The sequence below is a fragment of the Triticum dicoccoides genome, chromosome 2B (genome assembly GCF_002162155.2).
Source record: "Triticum dicoccoides isolate Atlit2015 ecotype Zavitan chromosome 2B, WEW_v2.0, whole genome shotgun sequence".
Taxonomy (NCBI): Eukaryota; Viridiplantae; Streptophyta; class Magnoliopsida; order Poales; family Poaceae; genus Triticum; species Triticum dicoccoides.
In genome coordinates, this window is record NC_041383.1 from 509,852,905 (window position 1) to 509,861,899 (window position 8,995).

Below are 8,995 nucleotides of genomic sequence, written 5' to 3' on the forward strand. Positions count from 1 at the left end.
CTACAAAAAAATACACTTCCGTGATGATACGTATTTGTCATAGTAGGTCACGTTTTCTGTCATGAATGTACATCCATGACGATTTTATGACAGAATCAAGATAGTCATACTTGTGTTGTCGTAGAATTTTTCCATGACATTATCAAAATTATCATCACGGAAGTGTCCACTTCCATGACGATAAATCGCGCGTCATAGAAATGTTCTCGTCAAGGGTGACCGACACGTGGCATCCACCGTAAAGGGTCGCGGTTAAGCTATCGGGTTCCGGTTTGGATCCAATAATCCGTTAATAGCCCGGACCAATGGGGATTTTCCATGTGTAAAATTCTCAATGGCCAGAGGAACCACGTGTCGGCTCATCGTCACGACAGATGTCATCCACTCATTGGACCGAAGGCGCCTATGATACGTCGACACGTGGCACGGCCTGACAAAGGCCCATTCCGGTGAAAAGGCCAGCCCGTTTGACCTCGTCAAAAGGTAGCGGGCCGGCCCATGGAAAGCCTGTTAACGGCTTGTTCGCATATAGCTCATTTACAGCCTGCTAAGTCACGACCCGTTACGGCATGTCCGAATTAGAAACAGTAGCGTCATCTGGGCCGACCAATATGATTGCAGCCCATTGTAACTTCCGGCCCATGTATGGCCCATGACGTCTTGCGGCCCATAGGAAACCCTTTGTAACTCTTGGCACATTAACATCCCATGGTGAAACTGGCTGTAGGATCGAAAGTATGTCTCGAGGGGGGGTGATTAGACTACTTGATCAAATAAAAATCTAGCCTTTTCCCAATTTTAGTTCTTGGCAGAATTTAGCAACTTAGCACAAGTCAAGCAATCACAATACAATTGAAGCAAACAAGCAATGAGTATGTGAGCAGCGGAAAGTAAAGCATGCAACTTGCAAGAAAGTAAAGGGATGAGATTGGAGTGTGCAAACACAATTGGAGACATGAATGTTTTTGTCGTGGTTCCGGTAGGTGGTGCTATCGTACATCCATGTTGATGGGACTTCAACCCACGAAGGGTAACGGTTGGCGAGTCCACAGAGGGCTCCACCCACGAAGGGTCCACGAAGAAGCAACCTTGTCTATCCCACCATGGCCATCGCCCATGAAGGACTTGCCTCACTAGGGTAGATCTTCACGAAGTAGGCGATCTCCTTGCCCTTACAAACTCCTTGGTTCAACTCCACAATCTTGTCAGAGGCTCCCAAGTGACACCTAAACAATCTAGGAGACACCACTCTTCAAAAGGTAATAGATGGTGTGTTGATGATGAACTCCTTGCTCTTGTGCTTCAAATGATAGTCTCCCCAACACTCAACTCTCTCTCATAGGATTGGATTTGGTGGAAAGATGATTTGAGTGGAAAGTAACTTGGGTAAGGCTAGATATCAAGATTCATATGGTTGGATTGGAATATCTTGGTCTCAACACATGAGTACGTGGTTCTCTCTCAGAAAATGAGTAGTGGAAATGTAGGCACGTCCTGATGGCTTCCCTCACGAATAAGGAGAGGGTGGAGGGGTATATATAACCTCCACACAAAATCTAACCATTACACACAATATACCAAACTCGGTGGGACCGAAACATAAAACTCGGTCGGGCCGATTCAGTACATTATGTGACCGTTAGTAATTTCGGTGGGACCGACATGTCAACTCGGTGGGACCGATATCATTAGGGTTAGGGTATAACGTAATCTCGGTTTGACCAATTACACAAACTCGGTGGGACCGACTTTGGTAATAAGCTAACCAGAGAGTTGGTCAGGAAAACTCGGTGGGACCGATTCGCTCATCTCGGTGGGACCGAAATGTTACGAAAGGGAAATAGAGAGTTTACATTGCGAACTCGGTGGGACTGATCGCTCATCTCGGTTGGACCGAAACATTACGGAGGGAAACAGAGAGTTTGCAATCCCATCTCGGTGAGACCGAGATCCCTATCGGTTGGACCGAAGTGACTAAGTTTTTTGCCAGTGGCTATGTCAAATGAACTCGGTGGCACCAGATGGATCAAATCGGTGGGGCCAAGTTTGACATTTGGTTTGGGACAAAAGTGGATATGAGAAATTGGCTGAGGGCTTTGGAGCATATCATTAAGCATCATGAGAGCAAGCAAGCCATTAAGCAACACCTCATCCCCTTTTAATAGTAGTGGCTTTCCTATGGACTCAATATGATCTTGGATCACTAAAATTAAAATGTAGAGTCTTGAACTTTGAAGCTTGAGCCAATCCTTTGTCCTTAGCATTTTGAGGGGTCCACATTCCTAATCCATGACATGTCAATCATTGAACTTTCCTAAAATATTTATCTTGAAATAGCATTAGTTCAATGAGCTATATGTTGTTAATCATTACCAAAACCACCCAGGGATAGTTGCACTTTCAATCTCCCCCTTTTTGGTAATTGATGACAACATATAGATCAAAGCTTCGATAAATGATGATAAGATTGAAATACATTGTCGCTTTGAGAAGTATGTGATAAGTAAGAGTTCCCCCTAAATTTGTGCATTATGTAAAAATTTGCTTTGGACTGCAAATGCACAATTTGTTAGGATCATGGGTCACTCTTCCATGTCACATACATCATGGTGGAGCGCTTAAAATGATAACAATAAAAAAACATGCACTCATCACCAAGCAAAGTGAATGATCATATATGGAAATAAGAGATGATATCATTCAAGCACGCATTAAAGTCGTATATGATCAACCACATGATCATCCAAGTATCTCACAAAAGATATAATGTAACAAGCAGTCATATAATAAAGTTCAACCAAATAAAGTTCAAGAGAGACAAAAAGCAGCACCCTCTCTCTCTCGAAGGCTATGATCTATACATATTTCTCCCCCTTTGGCAACAAGTTACCAAAAAGTTCAAATATGCATAGTGCTATGTGTCTCTTAGGCTTGGTCTCCATGAGGCGGTGTAGAGATGACTCCAAGGACGAAGGCTTCTGTTGAAGTAGCTGGAGCTGCTGGAGTGGGTGCTGGAGGTGGTTATTGAAGCTGTGGCTGCTGGTGCAGATGTGGTGGCTCTAGTATCTGGTACTGGCACTACATCAGACCTCTGACCTCTTGGCACTCTTGTGAAAGCATCTGTAGTAGCCTTGCCTTTCTTCTCCTCTACTTCCTCCTGGAGTTGCTCAACTACTGACTGAATCTCAGTTACTTTGACATCAAGATCATAGAATTTTTGCTCAATGATTCTTTCCAAACTCTCCTGATTTTGAGTCAGGGTGGCCAAGCCCTTCTCATTCCTCATGGTGGATTGGATCAGAAATCCAAGTTGATCTTGTTTACTCTTTAAGAACACTTGAGATGCCTCTTCAGCACTTGGCATCTTTGCAGCCTTGTCTGCCCTTGCCTTCTCTCTCTTCTCATGTGCTTGCACTGATGAAGGATCATTCTCATCCATGAGCACAGTATTGTCTTCAAAATTTGTCCTGGGGGGTAAGTGCTCCTTGTCCAACAAATAAGTGAATGTGCCTATCTTTGAGTTGATGAGCATCTGAATTTGTGGAGCATACCCACAAGACCTTTTCTGATCTGCAGCACTCCTCTTGATTGTTTCTACAATCAGACTCATCACTTTGAACTTCTGAGGAACATCAAATATGTGTAGCAAGTTGATTGAATGTCCTATTATCATCCTGTGATCTCCAGACTTGGGCAAAAGAGTATGCCTCGGGATGATGTTGATTGTAGGAAGTCCTGACATTAAGTGCTTCACTGAACCAAACTTGTGAGTTTCCAGGTCTGCATCAGGAATTTCCTTTGACATACTTGCCATTGAGTTATGGTCTTTCTTCTTCTTGGAATACACATCCAAGTCATCCTCATGAGCTGTTGGGGCATTTATCAACTTGGCCCATTCATGAACAGTGGATTGGTACCTTGTACCCTCTGACATCCATACAATCCTGCCATGTGGATAGAAGTGAGCAGTGGAGTAAAATTGCATGATCAGCTCATCATTCCACTTAGTGAGCTTCTGGCTAACAAACTTGTCAACTCCACAGTCCTTGAAGCTATCATATACACCTGGGAAGTGATCTTCATTTTCTCTAATGTATGTCCAGTCAACCCATCTCATGTCACGGACAATTGGCTTCTTGTCAAGCAGGATAGTCTCATAGAAATCTTGTTGTTCTTTGGTGTGGAACCTGTAATCCACAATAGTTCTCCTTCTCACGGCATAGGGATCATTCTTCCTCCAAAGTCTCATGCATCCTTCCTGATGCTCGTGTCCTCTGCCTCTGGATGTGTGCCATTGTGGTCTGGGATCTTTGGTTTGAGCTTTCTCAGCACTTGGGCTTCAGTTTCTTCTTTTGCAGCTTCAGGCACTAGGGCCTCGTTCTTCTCTTCAGCAGGGATATTTCTTGTGCTCCTCTTGGGTGCAGTCTTGGTGGCTGGAGCAGCACCTTTGGGAGCAGGTTTGGGCTTAGGAGCAACCCCTGATATGATTGCATCTCGCATAAGTTTTTGTGCCTTAGGTGCTGGAGCAGCATCCTTTTCCTCTTCCTCTTCAGATTCTCTCATCATAGAGGACTTTCCAAGAACTTTTGCATGTGTGGTCCTTGCCCTCTTCTTCTTCTTGTCATTTCCATCAGCCTCATTATCATCAGATTCTAAAGTGAACTTCATGGTTTGTCCTGTTGCAATTTTTCTTGGCTTGGATGTGGGACTCTCCTTGATGGTGCCTTATTGTTCAACCTTGGCTTGGTTGAAGCAGCAGTGCCATATTCTTTCTTCGTCACCTTCTTCTTTGAAGTGGCCTCATCCTCAGCTACAACATAATCCTTACACTCTGAATCTGAGGTTCTCTTTTTCCTTGCTTTAGTAGCTGCCTTGGGCAAGTTACTAGGTATGCTCCTGCTGCCCTCATCATAACTACTGGAGGTACTAGTGCCCTCACTCATATGCACTTGCTCTTCAGACTTATTATGGCTGTCACTTTGGTCAGATATCTTGTAGGCAAACTGTCAGCAGACCCTGTGAATAGATATAGATGAGGTAGAGTAGATGAGCACCACAAAGTACAGGGGTTTTGCAAAACAAATGAGTCAAAAATCTTAGTTTTAGTTCTCTACAGAAATGATCTCGGAGCTACCGAATTGACAAACTCGGTTATACCGAAGCAACTTTTGGAACCTAAACTAGTGAACTCGGTCAGACCGAGTCACAGTTCAGTGGCACCGAGATTGCTAGGGTTTCACAGAGAAGTGATCTCTGTCAAACCGATTTCCATTTTTCGGTCAGATCGAAAAGCGCATGTGCAATGGCCTAAGCCAAATCGGTGAGACCAATTTCCACGATTCGGTCGTCCGAGATGAGTTCTGCGGAGAGCTAACCCTAAAATTTTCAAATCAAACTAGGCCTAAGGAAGATTTAACTCAATAGATTGATTTTATTCGTGGCAAGAATCATGGCATTGTCCTCGTGCTAGGAATCAGAGGTAAATAGACAGCACAAGGGGTCGAACACATACCCTAGAAAGGCGGGTGTTCTCTATAGCGGCAACGGCGGAGCAGAATCCGTCGATGGCAGTAGAATCCAGTGGCTGGAGGTCGCTGGCAGCAAGGAGGCGATCCAAAGACCCGAGGAGGCAGAGCAGGACACACGCGGGTTGAGGAGTTTTGAAGAATTTTCCAAAATCTCACCCGTGGGTATTTATATCCCGACCCTGTCGGTGTGCCTGAGTGGAACAACTCGGTGGCACCGAGATTGCAGAATCGCAAGCGGTTGCTGCAACTCGGTGTGACCGAAGTGTTCAAATCGGTTGCACCGAGATGAAAACCTAGATCAACTTAGTGAACTCGGTTTGACCGAAATGGATGTCTCGGTCAGACCGAAATGCACAAAGAGGTTTTGTAAGTTTAAGTCTATGACGAATCGGGGACTCCGAGTGCTCCTCACACAGAGTGGTTCGAATCTTACTTGATCAAACTTTGTGATATAGCATGAATAGAGTTTGAGACGAGAAAAGAATAGATAGCTAGAGAAGGTTCTTAGGCATTCTTGTCCATCCACTTGTCATAAAGAGAAAGAGCCAAACAAACAAAACAACAAGTGGATGTCCTCGAATGAGTAAAATTTGCAAACAGCATGCACAACCAATTCTAGCATCTATCAAGCAATTGGCGATGACTAGGTCATCTATATATGAGTATATTGACTTAGGAGTCAAGTGAGAACATTTGATCATAGGTCATACTCATCGTTTAAGTGCAAGTGGGGTTGCCACTTTTACATAAAGCATTGTTGTGTTCACACCATTAGAGTTGCTTTAGCTCAATTCTTCGAGTAAAGCTCCCCCTAGATGTGAGATCCTCCCTAAGAGGGATGAACTAACCTTGGGTTTTTTCGATGATGAATTCATGTAGGTGTTGAAGATGTGGATGTTGTAGATCATTTGGAGCAATCCATTTGAGTGAGTTGCACTTTCAATACCTACACGGGTTAGTCCCACAAGGAACAAACAAGGATATCCATAGACATAGAGTGAAGTACACACAAGATGATGTCCATGAAAGCATTAGGTTACCTTGTCCCTTGTCTTACCAACAAAAGGGTTTGTGACTCCTTGAACTAGTGCATGATATGAAGGTTGTTTGCACTTGTTCTCGCCAAAATGATATGAGTGGAGTTTGTTGGCGGAGTCACCCTCAAGAACTTGCTAGTCCTTCTTCTTTGGGATCCACATCATCTTGATGGGAATCCTTGGAGTTGTAGTCATACTTGATGAAGTATAACTTGATGTAGTCTTGGGAATCCACTTGACCAAGGCTTTGGGAGCTTCTTCAAATGCATCAATCTCTTCTTGAAGCTTGTCCTTGCCTTTTAGCTTGTGGTCTTATGGTGGAGGATCATCTTGAGCTTGTGTCCCTTGGAAAGAAGTAGGATCATACTTCTCTTGTTGAGGAACAAACTTCGTCTTGGGGTATTGATCTTCTTCCCACTCAACTCCATTGACATTGAACTTTCGTTCAAAACCAACACCTTGATTCTTCCGATGCCTTCCTTGCTTGCGTACAATTTCCTCAAATTTCTTACTCCCGTCAAGGCTCTTGTAGACACCTTTCTCTATAATTCCCTTCAATAAGCTATTTTCTTGCTCAAGTGTAACTTGGCTAATAGAATCATTAGTGGAATCAAGAGAACTATAGAAGCAACAATATTGGATTTAGCATGATTATTGTTACTACTAGAAGAAGAATCTTTCTTACTCTTGTTGTTATATTTAGCTTGTGGCATGTAAGTAGACAAGAGTAAACGCTTGGCAATGTAAGAAGAACTTTTATTGCAAAGATCATCATTGATTGCCTTTAAAAACTCATGCTCTTGCTCAAGGTTGAGCTTTTCAAAGCGTAACTTCTCATGAGTCTTTAAAAGTTCTCGATGATCTTCCAAGGTAGTTTCATGAGCTAACTTAAGAGTTTTTAGTTCTTTAGTTAGATGCTCAATCTTCTCCTTATCATTGTATTCGTTTTATCTTGATTAGCATGATTAATTGACGTTTCATCATAGTTTTCATAACTAGAGTTGTCAACAAGTAAATCATCATCACCTAACAAATCATCTTCATCATTATTAAACTCAACATACTCGGGGTGTGATACCTTTGGGCCTTTAGCCATGAAGCATCTTCCAATTCCTTCATTTGGTGAATCAAATATGTTGTAGAAGTTGGTTGACACAAGTGCTAGACCGGCAACACCTTCATCTTGAGTATATTCGGAGTCGGAGTGATAGCTTCTCTGGAGTGATGGTCGGAGTTGGAGCCGGATACCCATTCACCAACATGAGCTTGATGTCTTCACTTTGTGTAGCTCTTTGATGATTTGTCCTTCCTTTCTGAATCCTTGCTTCTCCGGGAGGTTCTTCGTTCATAACGATCATCTCTACTCCTCTCTCTTGGTGGTGATTCTTCTCTTCTACTTCTTCTTTTAGGTGAATCTTATCTTCTCTTGTAGGGAGCCGTACACTCATTGGAGTAGTGTCCGGGTCTTCCACAATTGTAGCAATTACGCTCACGACTCGAAGATATTTTGTCATTGTAGGACCTTGACTTGGGACTTCTTTCCTTGCTTCTACTCTTGTAGAATTTGTTGAAGTTCCTCACCATTAGGCTCAATTCTTCAATGAAGGTTTGTTCCTCACTTGATGATGTAGGAGCATCACATGAGGCTTTGTAAGCACCACTTGACTTGTTGTGAAGCCCTTCTTTATCCTTGAGTGACATCTCATGAGCAACAATTCTTCCAATGACTTCCGTTGGCTTGAGATCTTTGTAGTTGGGCATCATTTGGATCAATGTGCACACGGTATCATATTTTCCATCCAAGGCTCTTAGGATCTTCTTGATGATGAATCTCTCGGTCATCTCTTCACTTCCTAAGCCGGCAATCTCATTTGTGATGAGAGCAAGCCTAGAGTACATTTCAGCGACACCTTCACCATCCTTCATTTTGAACTTGTCAAGTTGAATTTGAAGCACATCCAATTTGGATTCCTTGACGGAGTCGGTACCTTCGTGCATATCAATCAAAGTGTCCCAAATTTCCTTTGCATTCTCAAGACGGCTGATTTTGTTGAATTCTTCGGGGCACAATCCCTTGAAGAGGATATCACAAGCTTGAGCATTGTATTGCAACATCTTCAACTCTTCCGCGCTAGCTTCACGGTTCGATTCTCTCCCATCGAAGAATTCAACTTGCAAGCCAGTACAAACAATAGCCGAAACGGCGGGCTTATGTCCAAGAATATGCATTTTCATCTTATGCTTCCAACTAGCAAAATTAGTACCATCAAAGTAAGGACCTCTACGGTGGTAATTTCCCTCGCTAGACACCATACTCTCCTAGGTTGTGAAACCAATGCTATGATCACCAAAAGCTATGGAAATCAAGGCAAGTGGAGACCAAAGCTCTGATACCAATTGTAGGATCGAAAGTATGTCTAGAGGGGGGGG